This window comes from Pavona decussata, unplaced genomic scaffold (assembly GCF_977016875.1).
Source record: "Pavona decussata unplaced genomic scaffold, jaPavDecu1.1 SCAFFOLD_270, whole genome shotgun sequence".
NCBI lineage: Eukaryota > Metazoa > Cnidaria > Anthozoa > Scleractinia > Agariciidae > Pavona > Pavona decussata.
The window spans coordinates 967,712-986,103 of record NW_028145672.1 but is presented as its reverse complement, the minus strand read 5'-3'; the positions used below and the strand labels follow the sequence as shown (position 1 = coordinate 986,103).

The following is an 18,392-nucleotide window of genomic DNA, read 5'->3' as shown; positions in this document are numbered from 1 at the left end:
TGAGTGAAATAATTGTTTTATTAAAAACAATCAAGAAATATAGTTAGATCTTGCTGTTTTCGCTTAGTAAGAACAACCAGAAGACCATTTTAATGGTCGGTATTTCTCGGGCATGGTATAATGGCTCATATACCATGGCCGCCTAGCCAATCAAATCCCTCGAATTGCATTATACAATGATCCAGTTTTTAATTATTGTTAATGGATATTCTCTTCACTCTTCACCATAAATGTTCGTGGTGCCAGGACGGCTGACTTCTCCAAAAACATTGGCAGTTTATCTTTGGTGATAAATTTATTTTTCCTTGTGAGCTTTTTTGGACCAGACGGCGATACTGTTAGGTAAGGACCTTGTTTATACTTTATTTTGTGTAAGAAACTGAATTCACAAGACTTCATCTGCTCATCTGGCCACCAAATTTTCACAAATTTATGTAAAATGTTGGCCTTTTTTGAGTCCCTGTCCTCCTGAGCCTGCGGGCGGTGGGGGAGGGGTAAGGAGTAGGAGGGCGTTCAAAGTACCCCTCCCCCCTTGGAACTTGAAGACCATTAAGACTTTGGCAATGAAACTTGGAGGGAATATAGAACGTCCAAAAATGTATGGAGTTCGCAGAGTAGGGCGATGGCGTCATATCACGTGAGGATTACGTCATTTATTCTACAGAGCCACCATCTTGGATTTCTCAATTTCTTAAAAACCACAGAAAACTGTCCATGTTGAATCAAAAGTTAACAAAAGCAACACTAAAACGGTTTAAAAATATAAAAATTGCAAGGGTGAACTTAAGGGGGGACTTAACCTAAATTTGAATGAAATTTGAAGTGGTTTTAAGAGGGGATAGAAGATTAAAAATGATTTTTGGAACACTAACAGACAGTTGATACCCACGCAAGAGCACCCCAGGTTGCTAGTGGACTAACTTGGTATCCGTCTATTAATTATTAACTATACAAATTCTTATTTTAAAACTTCACTAATTCTTCAATATTTCTTATTTCTCCTAATTTAACCAATCCTTCTAGAAAAACTCCAAAAATACCCAAATATACCCAAGAATCACCCCAAAATTCACAAAACACCCCACAACATAGATTTACGGGATGAACATAGAGTTTTTGGATCGCTTGAAACGTGAACGAGATATTTCCATTAAAGCCATGTAAAGTGCGGTAAAATGGCGTTTACGTTAAGTCCCCCCTTAACATTTCTCGCAAAAAGGTAAAGAAATCAAATTTTTGGAAAACGTGGCTGGCAGAGTGTTGTTACTATGAAAACATAAAGTCATGCGAGCAGTCAACTATTATCAAACTGTTGACAGATTTATTTTAGGAAAAGGCACAAAGTTTGGTGGTGTTTGCTGTAATGTTAAAGAAGTTATGAGTATTTCAAAGTCCTCTTCCCATCCCTAAGGCTAAATTGGGTTCAGTTTTCATAAAAGAGGTCCATCCATTTATTCGAACCAATTTCCCTTTGCCCATCCTGTGTCAGTTGTTTTAAATCTTAACAACTCCTGTCTACGGCAGACATACGGGGAAAGTCCCTATAACACGCACAACAGATGAAAAGTGATGCTGAAGTCGTCGCGGTAGCTGTCAATACATAAAGTGTTTATTTGAGAAGTTAAGAGGAATCATGCCAACTTACATTGTGCAATTTAACCAAATTTATGCATAACATTGAGACAGCGAACATTGTTTTGACATCTCTACTTGTGGCAATTCCTCATAAAACTGGCACCTATATAAGATCAGTTTTCTTGAATAATTATCAAAAGACGTGAAATTTAAAGATCGTTGTTCTTCCATGGCAATTGCAAAGTGTGAATACTCCATCAAAAAGGTACCTTGTTTCGCTAATATATGTCTCTTTTTTTTTTCTCACACGCTCTTAATCTAACGATTGTTTAAAGAAAATGTCATTATGCATTTGCATAATTTCTTCATTTTGGCAGCTTTTAACAGATGTCGAAGCCTTTCAGAACGACCTTGTTACTCATAAATAATAAACCATTTCTTGTTCGCCATTTACCTTGATTTTCATGCCAGACGGCTAGGCAATAGATTTTGGTGGCGGTGACAAAAACCAACCGTACTGACTTTAAACATTTATCAATTTTATAAATGAAAAAGCTACCAGAGCTGGGCTACTTTTCCCAATATTTATGTGACCAACAAGTTAATATGACATCAATATTCGCTTGACTGTCTGTTTCGATGTTTCAGTCACATTTTGGTATGCAGATTTTTCAAAATTCAAAGTGATTTCTTTATTGTTATTCATTACTTCTGAATCAATTTTTAAGGTTGCCAGACGTTTCAAGTAGAACTCGACGAGAAATTCAAAATGGCGGATCAAAGATGGCGAATGCTCGGAAAAAAAGCGTAACACTCGTTTCATATCTCAAACTTACCTTGGATATTCACTTAAAATCACATGAAGTGATGCTTAGGTTAGCCCAAAATAACAGTCAGGTTAGCGTAATTTAACACTCCGGTTAGCCTAATTTAACTTAGGAAGCTTGCGGTTGGCCTTTATATTTGGGATTAGGATATCTAGCCAAAATATTACGCGCCAAAATGGTATTGTAAAAATAGGATTTTTCAATAATATTAAAAATTAAAATTTGCACAAAGAACTGAAAGAGAAAAGTGCATGAATAATCATAAATCTCAAGATAGACAGGCGAAGAGTACTATCGCGTACCGAGGTGCCGGAATCTGTAATCTCCTCTCACCGCTTGCAAATGGCACAGAAATCAAGGCCTTCACGAAGAAGGCTTGGCAATCATCAGATCTTAGAGAACTGAACTTTTCAGCCGAGTCGCCTTCCACCATACAACATATGGATACGATTTTGTATACTTGTGATTAGATTTTGTATTTATCTGAGATATAGATCAAGTTGTAGAGCGAGGGTCAGGAAATTTTGAATTTTTTTTAGTTTAGTATTTTTATCTTTTTTTTTTTTGGCATGGCCCCATAAGCTTTCTAGCTTTAATCTCCACCGTGGATGAATAAAGTTTTTATGTTATGTTAAAAAACCAGGACTGAGCATTTGTCAATGATGATAAATACTTTGGTAATTTCTATCAGAGAAATCAAAATATTTTCTTGAGATACGAAAAGGCGAGAATGATTTCTCGCTAGGAAAAAAATATCTGCCAATCAAATATTCCAAAAGGCACAGGCTTTCTTCTGCATGAATTATGAGCATAAGTATCTTTTTACCAAGGAAATCGTACACATTACGTAAAAAAAAGAAGTTAATAGTTCGAGTTTTAGGGACTTTTATGCATATCATATCTGAATCTTACAGCTTTTAATTAATTTTACTTTTTGTAATTACAGGACTCCCTTTGATATCAGGTATTTTTTTTTTACACTAACGGGGTTATCCTATCTAAATATCATGTTATTATTGAAAATATGTTACCTTGGGAAGCCTGGTGTTTTAATTAGTTCTGAAGGCTGCAAACTGTTAATTTTTGTATCATTGTTTCAGCAATATCTGCATCTGATGAACTATTCTCGGTCCACATGTACTTGCGGCGAATTGAAGATATGTCGTATTTTGTATCATGGGATTGTAATATCGTCCTTGAACTCTACATAACGATTCATCTGGTGGTTTAAATTGATCTTCGAAGGTAAACTTTTTGCGTTTAATTTGTATGCTAGGTGATACTTAAAAAAAAGCCTTGCGCCAGGTTTTAAGGTGAATAGGACATTTTCAATTTGGGGTCATTTAACTTCAACTGCCAGAAACCTTATTTTGTTGTTGTTGTTGTTGTTGTTGTCTTCTCGTGCTAATGAGGGCTATTGTTCTTTGCTCTCCACCGGGATTACAAAATTTAAATTTAAAAAGGAAAACGAAATGAATTCTGGTGGTTGTAGTCAAGTAACACTATCATAAAAATGGCTTATTGGTAATCAAACTAAAGCAAGCCTTGAGGCGGTCGGACGCGTTTTACCCTCGCTTTCCTTACAACAAAATCCTGGTAACAAGTCTGATAAGGCTGGTCGACGTACCAGAGGAACCAGGCTCAAGGGGGGAGGGGAGGGGAGGGGGAACAAGTCTAGCAAGACTAGTTTTATTAGACTTCTCTGGTACGTCTGGTTAAAATTTACCTAAAGAACCTGGTACGGCTAGCTTATGTTCAGAAATTAGAGCCCGGGAAGTCCGGTTATCGTGGTTTTCCCAGGGTATCAAAGAAAGTGTGATTGGATAAGAAAAATAAAGCTTTAAAAACCAGGCTTGCTAGTTTAACAGGGTCTTAGAACAAGTGTATTCGGTAAACATCACAGAAAAGCAAAAACAGGATAAGGCTATTTTTTCCAAGCTTTCAGGGAAGGTTAATGACGCCATGTAAGTATTTCTTCCAATCTGATTGGATCGTTGGGTTATTTTTGTTTTGTTTGAGGATAACGTTGTTTATGATTTTAAGGCGAAATTCGTTCGAAATCACTCATGTAATTCGATCTTTGCTTCGAGTCAATTTGCCATTTTCTACCACTGAGTTATCGTTCAAGCTAGATGATTAAAATCACGGGAGGTCAGTTTAAATAACGTTTAAAGGTGAAGCGTCCTCGAGTGATCTTCCCGGCATCATGCAATATTGTTCCTCTGGTCTCGCTCCACAAAATCGTGCAGATAGATTCCTTTTCGCGATCGCCCCTTCTTTTTTCTCAAGAAAATAAAGCACAGCAGGTCGGTTCTAAATTTCTCAGTACAATGTTAAACTTTTTCACCCTATTCCTCAATCAGCATGGGTCTAATGCGTAGCATCTTAAGAGCAACTGAGATATAAGTCTATTAATCAAGGGGCTATTGCTTAAGACCTCTTCTCCATTTTGATCCAGCACTGTTATCATTTGCACTCACTCTTACATCATGTTTATCACAAGCGTTTTCAAAATTCATAAAATTTCAAAACATGGCACATTGCAAGCATTCGTTGTATTAGTCAAAGCATGTACTTACGCTGTAATTTCTTCTGAGCAAATTTTTGTTTCTCTAATGTTGCACTTTTCGCCGATACACCATTACCGCGTCTTGAACAGTCGCACACTGAAATTATAGTTTAACACCTTCTTAAATTTGTGAGGCATATTATGCCAAAAAATATTTATGGATGAATGATTAATTGTCGGCTTTAGTTAATTAAACCACAAAGTGCTTCCGAATTTATTAAAGTTTGTCTGTTTTGCGAAATATAAGTATTACATGTTTATATTCATCAATATTGCTTCATGCAAGGAAATCTTGCTCAGTCAAATAGAGGTAAACACAATATAAATGCTATGAAAGTATAAACCTTATAGATGCAAATTTAAATATCTGTAGAATTGACAAATTTTCCATACAAGGTCAGCTGTTTTGCGTTGTGAAGCTTGTTTTAATATTTATCATGTGTTTTTCTAATGACTTCTTCAAGTACTTTAAAAATGGAAAAACCAAACTGGTAAAATGGCGGAAGTTATAAATCACCAATGGAATTACAGTCTACTCCCGATAACTCGAACCAATTTTCCTTTCCCTTCAGGTCATTTTCTATGTAATTTTACCCTTGATAACTCGAACTCCCGATAACTGTTTTTCAATTTCCCTTGAAGGTTCGAGTTATCGGGAGTCGACTGTATTTGCGTTTGAATAGAACAACAGGATTTGTCAAATATGCACTTAAAAGAAACCAGTTTTATCATCGAAGCGTCGGACAACGTTAGTTTTAATTTTTCTACTAAAGTATTTTAGTAAACTTCTAACCTATCGTGACAATGATTATTATATTTTTCGTCAAACTACCTTGAGGCGAAAAAAAAATATTAATGTATAATTTGCATTTGAACGAGTGACTTTCACTCAAGCCATGACATGTTTTTAAACATACAGTAAGTGAGAATGTGGTGTCGTCTGTAAGAGCATCAACTTTTTTTTGTTGTTTTGGGGACTCTTTTGTTCAAAAAATACTAAAAATACCCTGTCTCCGAACGTTTATTGAAAAGCCAACAATTTAACAGCAATAAAATTGAACAAAGATGAATGTGATCACGCGATCTTCACTAAAGCTTCGCTTTATGAAAATAATACCGGATCCATTAAGCTTAGAACACCATGCATTATGAAGTCCTCATGAGAAGTTGCAGGTGCACATTTATTCAAAACTTTCCCTTCGCCGATCCTTGGTCGGTCATAACGAACCGTTAAAGGGTTTTATTTAGTATAGACGGCGAGGGTAGAAATTTCAGGCGTTTTTGAAATGTAAATTCATCATGTGATCTTCAATAAAGCCATGATTTAAGGGCTATTTACAGATCGCTACTAATTTTAGTCATGCTGAATGTAATTCAAGCGCGAGAATATTAGGCAAAACTCCCAGCGAATCAACCCAATAGCACGATTTTCGATTGAACTTCCCGTTTGATTTGGTTTTGCTTTCCTATTCTGTGATTGGTTGGCAAAACTCATACCACTTTCTCAACCGGCACACGTCTTCCCGTGTTTGCGCTGGTGACATGTATTAATTCTGATTGGTTCATTGCTTTGTTTGCGTCTGTTGTGATTGGCCAGAAAAATTACTTTGGTTTTGGCTTAACGACACTCAGTTGGAAAGCGCTCTTAGACGGATGAGTTGAAAACAACTACGGTATTTATTCAATTAACCGCCCACCTTCGAATAAGCGCCCACCCTGAAAGTCCAAAAAGTTAATAAGCGCCCACCCCCATCCTCTCCCAACAAAAAACATTTCTGAACTAGCCCAGCGTGAAGGAAGAGGAGCGTCAGTTGTGTTCCAAAATTGGTTTTAGAAACGGTAGTCAAGGAACTTTACAGTCGAATCTCTCGTAAGCGACCACCTCCGGTATGAATTGGAAAAAGTGGTGGAAACTAGAGCAGGTTAGAGCTTACGAGAATGCAATGTCGTAAGCGACCAAAAGCTGAAACAATAGAAGTTGGTCACTTACCAGAGCTTTTAGCATAAAGCTTTCTACCTCGGTCTCAGGGTAACATTTTTTATCCAGCCGTAAATCATCTTGAATGTTAGATTCGAGATCTTTTTCTACGAACATTATTAAGCAATGCTATATTACTGTAGATGTGATCACAAAATGTGTACTTTTATTAAAGAGTTTCCGTAATACGTATCAGAATCTTTGAGTGCTCACTTACGAGAGCTTAAAACAAAGGAAAAGGCCAGTTGGTAATTCCCAAAAGTGGTCGCGGTTGCTTACGAGAGCTTTTGATTTTAAGTGACAATTCAAACGGAGTTTCACAATGGTGGTCGTAACTAGAGCTGATTGCTTACGAGAGTGGTCATAAGGAGAGCTTCGACTGTATATTGTTTATGGCGTGTTCATGTTAGCTTTTGCACTTTGTTTTGTCTTGCTGAAGCGAAATAAACTTGCTATCCCTTGTTTTGTTATGGTCTGAAAATTTCCTTGCTTGCTGAAAATGTTGGGGAAAATAATAGGCGCCCCCCTCGAATAAACGCCCACCCTCACGGGCCCAAAATTAAATAAACGCCCAGGGGGGTTAATTCGAATAAATACCGTACATGTGCCATTAATTCAGGACATGCCCTTAAGGTTCAAACGGGCAATATTTATGCCGAAAGGCTGTCTAGAAATCATGAAGTCTAGACAAACTAATTGGGTAAAAGGAAACAATACATGTTCTTTTAATTCACAAAATGGTAGTCAAATTATACTGGCGCTGATTTTTATACCCGAAAAACAAACCACACACTGCACGCATGCAGGTAAACTGCTCTCTAGTATACTGTGAGAAAGGATAAGGTACATGCTTTCTTCATTCAGAAAATGGTTTTTGCTGTTAAATTGGGTGACGAGTTTTAAGCCAGAAAAAGAAACTGCAGGCTCTACGAAGGTTGGTTCACTGCTTATTCGAAAGCATACAAAATAAATTAACTAACTGGGAAAAAAGGGATAATTTACGCAATCTGTTAACTCACAGCATACTGTGAAACTGAGCGATGATTTCTGCCAACAGAGCAAAACGCACGTTTTGCGCAGGTTGGTCCACTGCTTTTTTAAAAAAAAAAGAAAAAAAAAACACAAGAATTTACTTAATTAGGAAAAAAGATAGGTTATCTGTTCTGTTAATTCACAAAATGCTCTTTGCTGAGAAGAGGAGCGGTGATTTTTATGCCAGAAAAGCAAAACGCACGCTCTGCAACATTAATCCATTGCTTTTTTGAAAGCCGATGAAATAAACGAGTTAGGGGAAAGGAAAAATAATTGCTCCTTTAGCTGACAAAATGCTATTTGCTGTAATGTTGAGCGATGACTTTTACGCCAAAAAAGAAAAACGCACGTTCCATACAGGTTGATCCTTTGCTTTTGAGGGCCGAAGAAATAAACTAATTAAAAAAAAGGTAAATTACATTAATCTTTTAACTGACAAAATGTCCGTCCCTGTGAAATCGAGCGATGATTTTAATGCCATAAAAACAGGTTGATCCATAACTTTTTTTGAAAGCCGACGAAATACACTAATCAGGGAAAATGAATAGGGCTTATCACGGTTTTCGACGCCATTTTGACGAGTAGGCAAACACGCCTTGAAATAACATTGTTTGTATGGGAATCCGATGTCAAATAATTTTCGTAAAACATCACTTCTGAAAAATTCATGAATTGGAACCTTTTGGCACTAGGAAAAGGATTTTAAGAAAAAATATTGGAGGGATGTAGCTGTGCCAGAAAGCGTCCAGTCGTGTTTTGAACTTTCCATAAATTCCCCTGTATTTTTTTCCCGCGAACTATTTTTAGTAGCAGTTCACGGCTTGTTCGCTATACAGACAAATGTATGGAAAGATAAGGCCTATTTATCCTTTAACGGCAAACTTGCTTTTTGCGGAGAAATTGAGCGCTGATGTTTATACCAGAAATGCAAAACGCACACTCTACGCGATTGATCTGCTACTTTTTTTGCAAGCCAACGAAGGACACGAATCAGGAAAAAGGGAAAATTGTATGATCCTTTAAATGAAAATATGCTCTTAGATGTGATCCATTGCTTTTTGGAAAAACACGAGATTACTTAATAAGGAAAAAGGATAAATTACCTGTTCTGTTAATTCACAAAATGCTGAGTTAGGGAGCGATGATTTTTATGCCGCCAAAGCAAAACGCACGCTCTACAAACGTTGATACATTGCTTTTTTGCAAGCCGACGAAATAAAATAATTAGGACAAAAGGAAAATTACATAAACTTTTAATTGACAAAATGCTCTTTTCTAAGGAAAGGAGCGATTATCTTTATGCCAGTAAAGCCAAAACCCACAATCTAATTATGAAAAAGGGAAAAATACATCAACTTAATTTTAATTGAAAAAATGCTGTTTGTTGAGGAAGGGAGCGTTGACTTTTGTGCCAGAAAAGCAAAACGCACGCTTTACACACATTGATCCTTTTTTGTCTTTTTTTTTCTTGTATGCTGATGAAATAAACCAATCAGGGAAAAAAGGGAAATTAAATTACTTGATCCTTAAACTGACAAAAAGCTTTTTACTGCGGAATTGAGCGGAGGTTTTTGTGTCAGAAAAGCAAAACGAACCCTCCACGCAGGTTGATGCATTACTTTATTTCTTGAAAGCCGACGAAATAAACTAATTAGGAAAAAGGGAAAATTACCTCATCTTTAAATTGAGAAAATGCTATTTACTGAGGCCGGGGGAGCGATGATTTTTATGCCACAGAAGCAATTAAACGTACGCTCCACGCAGGTGGACCCATTGCTTTTTTGAAAGCCGAGTAAATAAACCAACGAGGGAAAAGGGAAAATTACATGATCCTTTAACTGACAAAATGCTTTTTGCTGAGAAATTAACCTTAACTTAAGCAGTTGCGAAAACGAAGCCTGAAAAAATTCAGGCTTGGACGGGATTCGAACCCATGACCTCTGCGATGTCGGTGCCTTCCTCTACCAACTGAGCTATCAAGCCAACTGGGAGCTGGTCATATTGTGAGTTCGTAATACACCCGAGAAGACTTGCAACAAACCGAGTGGAGCGTCTATTTTATTTTTGGTTGCGTTTAAATCATCGCCCATTTCAACAGCAGAAAGCAATTTTTGAATTCTTAGAGCATGTACTTTTTCCTTTTCTCAGGTTATTTTTTCCAGTCGCTTTTCTTTTAAAGTAATACACCAACCTACGAAGCGTGTGCATTTGATTTCGTGGTTGAATCAAAATCAATGACCATTTCAACAGCAAGAGAAGCAATTTCTGTATTCACAGAGCATGAAATTGTACGCGTCGCCGATGCAATAAGTACAGTAACCGGTGTAGTGCGCGCCTGTTTTCCTACTGACAAGAAAATGTTCGCACAGCTGAACCGTAACGAACATTTTCTACATTTTTCATCCATTAATTTCCTTTTCTGTCCCAAATAATTTAGCATGGCTTTCTCCCAACCGAACTTGCGTAGAGCATGATTTGTTTGCTTGCTTGAATAAATGAACGTCGTCCCTCGTTTGAGGAACAAAGGGTATTTTTCGCCGAATGTCAAAGCAGTGCGAGCGTTTTGCTTTTGGTTGCATGAAAACCATCGCCCGTTTCCAAAAAAGCGCGTCAGGATTTGGGTGTTTATTAAAAAGCAATAAATGAAGCTGGATCGAGCGTGTGGTAACACGAAAAAATACTGATTCATTTTCGTAACGAATTTATTTGGACTGTGTTGTGTTTGAAACGAATTGCACTAAGCTGTGCACACCATGTGTGTTGTCTTCTTTGACAGCCAATGGCAATTTAGTGTCCTCCTTTAATTGCGTGTCGGTCTCCGAGGTCAAAGCATCGTTTTACATTGTGAAACGTTGTAAAGAACGCAAATAAGAAGAGGTGTTCTGGTATTCTTTCAAGAGGAAGCTTCTCGCTAAACATCTATTACGATTTCCTTGGGCAAAAGCAAGAGCCATGTCTCTGGATAAACATAATAAACTGCCACTACGCAGATAAACCTTCGACCGCAGGTGTACACTTTGTAAGAGGTTTTTGTTTACATCGATAAGCGCAGGCCAGTTTTATCAAACCCTCACGCTGAGTAATTTAGCCATACTTATGCGCACGCATTAGACAAAATTGCATGCATTACCTTGTTTGGTAACTCTACTTTCGGCAATTCCTCATAAACACGACACCTGCAGCGGTGATGAATCTTTTTCTGAATTTTCAATCGCAATGAAAACCTATATTAAGCTTTGTTTTTTCGCTGTCCATCTAATGAATGTTTTGTTTTGTTTTTTCATCACGAAGTGAAAAGAAAATGTCATCAATTTTGCATTTTCTTGTTAATATGAGAATGCATTAATAAAAGAAAGACCCTCGCAGTCATTTACGCAACTTAACCAGTTGCGAAAACAAAGCCTGAAAACCGCAGCTCAAATAGACGTTTCATATATTCATGTTCATTTATTCATCATTCACGGGTGTATCACGAACTCCCGTACGACCAGCTCACAGTTGGCTTGATAGCTCAGTTGGTAGAGCACTGCACCGACATCGCAGAGGTCATGGATTCAAATCCCGTTCAAGCCTGAGGCTTTGTTTTCACAACTGGTTAAGTTGAGTGCGTAAAAAACTGCGAGGATCGTTGTTCTATTTGATCTTCATCTGCAGTTCAAATATAGCTTTCATATATTCATATTCATTTATTCATCCCTCACGGGTGTATAACGAACTCACGGCATGACCACCTCCTAGTTAGCTTGATAATTCAGTTGGTAGAACATTGCACCTGCATCGCAGAGGTCATGGGCTCGAATCCCGTTCAAGCCTGAAATTTTTTCAGACTGTTTTTTTTTTTTTTGGAACTGCTTAAGTTGAGTAGATAACTGCGATAATCTTCTATTTAATCTTTCACCCGCCGTTCAAATATATGTTTCGTATATTCATATTCATCAGCCTGAATTGCTAAAATTACAGCACCGCGAAGCGGCCTCAGCGCTTAACTTTACCATTAGCAAATGCCAGTGTGATTCTCCGAAAGTGAAATCTTAAGGTTACAGTCATAAAAGCGGTTTATACCGTATAAAGATTCATTTTGAAAAGAATTGTTTTCACATTTGTAACATGTATATTATTAATATGGTAGCGAGATTATTTATTCATAAAATTAGCTCATGGACAACCAAGGAGAAAAATGTGCGGGCAGTATTATTTTACTTCTCATACAATGAAACATTTTGTCTCGCTGGCGACAGTCTTATTGCTACTTTTTCTGTGATTTGAATGAAATCAAAATAAAATTCCTTTGTTATCAAATAACGTGAAAATTTTTGTAGGTTCGTGACCTTAGCGAAAATAGGACAATTGACGAATTCACCTTCCACTTGCAATTCATCGAATCATGGAAATTGGAAACTTCATAAACCGCTCTATACTCAGCTAACACTAAGATATAGCGCGAAAAAAGTTTTACAGTTTTAAGTTTAAAGTTTCTTACCTGCAATTCAGGTGTACCGTCTCCTCTAATAACTATGGCAGGAATAAACGAGACCTGGGGAGCTTTATCAGTTTTCCACCCCACACTAAGACCACGCGAGGCAATTATCATACATCTCCCCGGGGTTTCCATTTGTTTATCCCCGGAGCAGGTAAGATCAGCCTCCAATTATTCATTTTTTTCTGTCAATAGGAGCACAATGTTCTTGGCAAGTTTACTGACACAAACTCAGCACTCGCATCAATTTTCTTTTCCTCTCATAAGAACAGCTGCAGATTCTGCCTGCGGCGACTTTGACACTGAATAACTCTTTTTATAAAAATTTGAGCAAACTTCATAAAACTGCAGAAACTTTTCAGAAATTTATCTGGGAAAGATTTGATGTGGTTGGTTAGCGTTCATTGACTGTGATGTTACCGTGGCAACCAATTTGTGACAGGCAGTTTTTTTTTTTTTTTAGAAAATGAAAAATCCCTTTTTAAAATGAAGAAAAATTACTTTTCTTACTGCAACTTCCTTGTTTATGTTTTTGGTTCATATTAGTGTTCCTTTATTGGTTTTGATTATCCAAGAAATCCAAGATGACGGATCTAAGATGGCCGCCATTTGGGAATGATGACATAATTACCACATCATATGACGTCATTACTTCTCGTTCCGGACCTCAAAGGAAACGCCTTGGATGCGTTATCTATCCTCCAAGCCTCAGCTGTTATACTTGGGAAGTTATGGAGGCTGGGCGACCCCCCCTCCCCCCCCCCCCCCCCCCACACACACACACACCCACGGCCCCGGGCCAAACACAGGTTATTGTTGATTTTCCGGTTGACGCTGATTTGAGATTCACGAGTCTTAATGCTATTTACCAAGCAATCCACCTGAGTTTTTAGCTAAAGTAATTTGGATAAAAGGCACTTGTCATACTTCCCCCAAAAAACATGAAAATCATGAAAATTAATATTCAAGAAATGCGATCCTCAGATCGACAGTATCTGCATTTGGCTGATTAAAAATAGATAATTTTGGAATAGATTTCGAGGCGAGTGGTCAGCCAGTTCAAGATGGCGCCCAAATCTTGAAAGCGCACAGCATCCAAAAAGGTACGACACGAAAAGTATGCGTTCCCCTAACGTCGAACGCAATTATTATACCTCAAAGTACCACAGAATCTTAGCCAATTGTCTTAAAAATATTTTTCTCCAATAGTCGGTTTTTGCTTGGAGCACTTACTTTCCTCCTGCCACGCTATAATTACGCGTTTACCAGGAAGGTTTAGTGAGGAACCTTTTGATAATTGTGTCATATCCATAGAAAACTGACGTGCACTTTTTTTAAATACGCTTTTCATGCTTCGTATTTTTTTAAGTTATTTACACGAAACATGCATACCTAAAAATCTAAAAACGTTCTCTGTCTAAAAAACATTTACAAGAAATAAGCTTTCGGCTACGAGACAGCCAGAGAACGTTTTTAGATTTTAACATGTAAAATCCTAGTTACTCATCTATTTTTACTCAAAACATATTTACTTCGACAATGATACTTAATTGATTTCACCAAAATATATTCCAAAATAATTTCCTTTACCTTTTAATCAGCCAAATGCAGATACCGTCGATCTAAGGATTACATTTCTTGGACATTACCTATAATTTTATATATTTATTTTTTTGTTGTTGTTCATTTTCATGTTTTTGATGTTTTGTGGGGGAAGTGCAGAAAGTGTCCTTTATCCAAATTACTACTTTGAATTGAGGAAGTAACATACCGCTTTTAATCTCAGGTGGATTGTTTGCCGAAATCGCATTAAGACTCGTGAATCTCAAAACAGCGTCAACCGGTAAATCCACAATAACCTCCGCGAATAAATTAAAGAAAATATACTTTTCTTTTGAGAGAAACAATACAAATAACCTTTGTTATAAGTACAAAACTGTTACCTACATTCAAGATGAATTTTTTGGACATATGCACTTTTGTTGTTGAAACTAATTTTGACTACTAATCAGAAATTTAGTTGAATATTTATTCTTTGAATAGCATTTTTTTGTTTTTCATTTCATTTTGTTAATGTTTGTGAGAGGAAATATCTCAAGTGGTCTTTATCTTAAAAAGCCCCATTTTCACTCAAATGCTTAACGCGCAATTAAACAGAAATTTAGGTAGGAAGTAACTTAAAGACTGCATTGACTTCATTGAAAGACAAATTTCCTGCAGGCACAAAGACAGTTTATTGGCACACAATGCCCCAAGCAAAGCTAACTACTCGAGAAAAAGTCTCGAGACAATGCGGCGAAAGATCTGTTGTTTGAAGGTTTTTAAAGCATCTGGGTAATTTTACTCATTTCACATCACAGTGTTAACTAGAGATCAGCTTTTTGAAAGCAATGCCGATGACATTTCTTCAGTAGCCTTAGAGCAGGCATACTCTGCGTGCACACTACAATCAAGGAAAACAATTTTCATCGCAATATAGTCATTTTTAAAACATACAATGTATAGAGATGAAGAACACAGATACTTTCCTTTTTGCACACTTCATTGAAGATCGCTTGGGAATAAAAGGATTAGTAAACCCAACCTCCATAGTAAGTACCGACAGTGTCTTAATATTCTATATCATGAAGGACATCGTAAAAGAAGCAGTAGGTTTACTTGGTTTATATCAACGCACGACTATGTTAGTTACTTGTTCTGATTTTACAGCTCGTATAATAATCTTTGTACCACATACTCAAATTATTGTTCCGATGATAAAAAAGACAGCCGAATTTTGAAGCAAGCTTCTCAGCTTATTATGTTGCCGAATCATCCTAGCTTTAAAATTATTAAAACTGCATGATAAATGGAATGATAAGTTGAGTGGTGTATTACTTGCATTATGAAGGGTAAACTGAAAATATTACTTGTGGGATTATCTGGCATATTCCTTGCAGGATTAATGTCATTGGAAATTGCTTTAATATAAATGATTGCCGAAATTTTCTAGCTCTATCCTCACGAACGTCAAAACTTATAACTTCTACCACATTTCATAATAATTACAAAAGATTACTGACTTTTTAACTTTTTTTTTATCGAATTTAATGAAAATCATTTAAGATGCAAATAAACTGTTGTTGTTTTAATTATCTCCCAGGCAACGTTAACTCCCTTCAACCAAAGTACAGACTCAGGAAAGCTTCCTTATCAGCGATGCCTCATTCCAAACATTCCTGAAGATGTACAACACAGAGTGCGTGACGTCACCAACTTATTTGTACTGCCACTTGACACCTTGTTGGCTTTGCTGTCAATCACGTGTAACTGTCTTGTCCTCACAGTTATTCTACGCGCACGACGGCCTTTACTTTTGCTGTGTAGCCTCTCGATAACTGACGTGATGTGGGCAATGTTTACTACTCTCAAAAACATCGTGACGTTTACGTTTGAAGATTTTTGCCCTGAGGAAGTGGGTGCGACACAAAAGGGATTCTCAGTTCTTTGTATGGTTTCTACCCTTGGTAACCTGGCCATAATTAGCAGAGACCGGTTTTTAGCAGTAAGCAAACCTTGGTGGTATCGCAATCACGTGACAAAATCACGTGTCGTCAGCCAGACGTCCGTTATCTGGGTCCTGAGTCTGATATTGGCGGGGCTTGTGGTTGCAAGAGATTATTTCCCACCTTTATTTTTCTTATCAAGGGTACTTGGTCCTTTGCTGTACGCCTTGTTTATCCTCATCACAATCTGCTCTTATATTGGAATATTCATCGCAAATAGACGCCACAGGAAAACCATGAATCAGCACGGAGGTCAAACACTCGCCGTATTGCAGCGCGAGAAGAAATTAGCAAACACAATTGGTTTGATCTTAATACTGCTGTGCTTCACTTTCCTTCCAGCACTCATAGCTCCACTTGTCCTGCTAGCATCAGGATTCCCAAGTGATTTAATTCCTTTTAGGCCACTCTTTAATGTTTTTATCACCCTTAATGGGTTGTTAAATCCTTTGTTAAACTATGGTAGGAATGGAGATATCCGTAGAGGGGTGCGTGGTTTAATAAGGTGCCCACAGTGCATTCAAATAATACATCCCAGCCACACTGAAGACAATAGACTATACCAGAATAATCGATACTCCTCAAACACTAAAAACAGTGCGACTACTGACAGTAATACCTCTAGAGTAACCAGTTTACCTGTCTCACAATAAGTAATAGACACTTTATGCAGTAGACTTTAAGTGGTCTCTCATATTTCCCATTGATAGAGCAGTTTGAATGTTGACATGACAGAAGACTTAAACTGTTGAGATTTGAACGTCTTTATTGATTGAGATTGTAAGAGATTTGGGTGTGTTTCTTACGTAGAAAGAATTTCAGAAGATGACGAGGATCCAGGACGTTAGATTCATGCCGGAATAGCCATGTTTTATAGGCGTACGCTTGTAACACGTATGCACAATTAAAGGTCTTGACGCTACTCAAATAATAATAATAATAATAATAATAATAATAATAATAATAATAATAATAATATCAACAATAATGACAATGGCAGCAATTTCACAGCATAAGCCCTTCAGTGTGAAAAAAAAACTTGTACCAAAGTGAGACCTGTCACAAAAAAATAACTGAAGAATAATGAAAAACAAGGTCTTCAAATGAGCTAGTTACAAGTTAAAGTTAATATCAATATGCGCTTAAATCTGATGAGCCAGTGAAGTACAACTAATCTTAACAAGTGGATAAGTAAGTAAATATTGAGGTATGTAAGTAAGTATGTAAATAAGGGCCTTTACAGGCTAGGCAAATTGTTGTCGACAACTATTTTGCTGTCGACCATAAAAAAAATTTACTAAAATACAAAAAGGCCAGTGTCGAACTAAGTTATCGGGATGAACTGCAAACAAATTAGTTGTAGCCAACAAATCAGTTTTCCCTTAAAGGAAGACTACTTTGGATGTCGCCAACAAACTCAGCAGTTTTATTGTCGATAACTCTGAATTACTACAACTACGCGCATCTACTCCGTCTTCAGTGTTCGTTGTCAGCGGTTTGACATTGGCAAGAGCGCTAGTCACCAAACTCTCACAGACAAAAACAAATTTATATCATTTTTTCCTCTAGTGCGTGGAAAACCTCTATCGGGCACAAGAGACTAGTCTCTTGTCGGGCACCAAAAGTTGTTGAATCTTTTTTGTTGTAGAAAACACACGGTTGTCGACAGCTTCTTCTCCAGTCTTTCCAGGCCTTAAATAAGCAATTATAAGTAAGTAACTGAGTAAATATTAAGTAAGTACAGTACGTATATGTGCAAGGAAGCACCTATGTAAATAAAAAGGAATCAAGGGCTTAACACAGTCTTGTGGCAGCCGTGGAATAAGTAACAGAATTACAATTATCGTAATGTTTAAAAAATGAGCAGGACCTGATAAAACAGGTGCTGCGAGTTTTTTTGAACGGTTTTTTTCAAAAACCATTCCTGGAAAAGCGTGTGTCAATAGAGGTCATAACAATTATGCTTTTGTCAAAGTTGAAAATTAGCAAACGAGAAAAACACCGTAAACTAATGAGGAGTGTTTTATCACCTGATAAAACACCGCATACTAATAAGGAGGAGGTTTATCGATATTAAGTCACTGCAGGTGATCTATTATGGACCATTTGATAGGTCAATGGACTTATTAATTATTAATGAGTTTTGAAAGAAAAATCATCACCTCCTGCCGCAAAGAACACCAGTGACAATGGTCAGTGGAACACTCATTGAGTCAAAAATTTAATTTTTAATTTTAATAATAACTCTTTAATGAACATAGCGTAGACTAGAGATTAAAATAAGATGCCGAAGTCAGGGGATTATATGGTACAGGTGGTCCGGTGAAGAAAAGAAATCGATATTACAAGATTTCTTCTATGTTACAATTCGAAAGATAAATATGTCTGA

General features: G+C 37.1%; 1 non-coding gene across 1 annotated transcript; it reads left to right on the top strand.

Annotated features, from left to right (window-relative positions):
- Positions 1–11,481: 11,481 nt before the first annotated feature.
- On the top strand, positions 11,482–11,554 carry Trnav-gac (transfer RNA valine (anticodon GAC)). Its single transcript has one exon. It is a non-coding gene; the product is annotated as a tRNA-Val (tRNA).
- Positions 11,555–18,392: the final 6,838 nt, after the last annotated feature.